The following is a 1042-nucleotide window of genomic DNA, read 5'->3' as shown; positions in this document are numbered from 1 at the left end:
TAAAGTGACACCTTTTATGGTGTCACTTTAACCCTCTTATACTCTAATTACATTCGCATGCCATGCATATTCATACAACATCCTCCATATCAAGTTTGGATTCATTTATCCTTCCAACCAATCCATTAAACCAAATTGAGCCATAGACATAAATAATCATCAATTCAATAGTATATCACCATATCCACCTTCCATAACTCAATTACCATACCCACCTTCCATAACAAAATTACCATATCCACCTTCCATAATTTAATACAACCAAACCATGCAAAATAGTCCATAACCCTATTTCATCACCTTTCAATAACAACCAATACATATAATCCTCTATCACACATATACATATGGAAAAGAACAAGGCGAAAAATATTTATACCTTAGAATTCACCTCTTGATTATGAAATCCTGTTTGCACAAATAATAGGTGCCGTTAGAAGCTCTCGAGATGACAAACACAGTTATCGGATTACTTTGGAATTTCTACGGTTGAATCAAATATAATTTAAAGGTCAAATTTGGCTAGGGTTTGTTCTTTCTCAATGATTGATGATTAAAATGAGTTTTTGAATTCATATACATGTATATATACACATATTCCCATCCATAATATAATAGGAAATGACCAAAATGCCTTTAAAATTTAAATAATGTCAAATCTGTCCTTTGGTGGACTGTTTTGATAAGGTAAAGTAGATCAACCATAACTCTTTGCTCCGATATCGGATTTTGGTGAAATTAGTATCTTTGAAAGGATAATTCAAAGGGCTTTCATTTCATATAAAGTAGGCCACCCATTTCATCCTGTACAAGGAGTTATGGTCATTTGAAGTTGACCCTAAAAATCTGTTTTGATAGGCTGAAGTAAAACGAGTATAACTCCTTACTCAGACGTTGGATTTGGATGAAACCAATTTAATGGGAAAAAAGACTCAAAGATCTTTCTTTTCATAGGTTTCATCTCTTCTAGTTTATCATATTAAGGGAGTTATGATCATTCGAAGTTGACCCAACAATTCAGCTGGCCTCAGTAGTTTGTGTG

The sequence above is a fragment of the Capsicum annuum genome, chromosome 2, assembly GCF_002878395.1.
Source record: "Capsicum annuum cultivar UCD-10X-F1 chromosome 2, UCD10Xv1.1, whole genome shotgun sequence".
Lineage (NCBI taxonomy): Eukaryota > Viridiplantae > Streptophyta > Magnoliopsida > Solanales > Solanaceae > Capsicum > Capsicum annuum.
Note: the sequence above shows the minus strand (reverse complement) of the source record.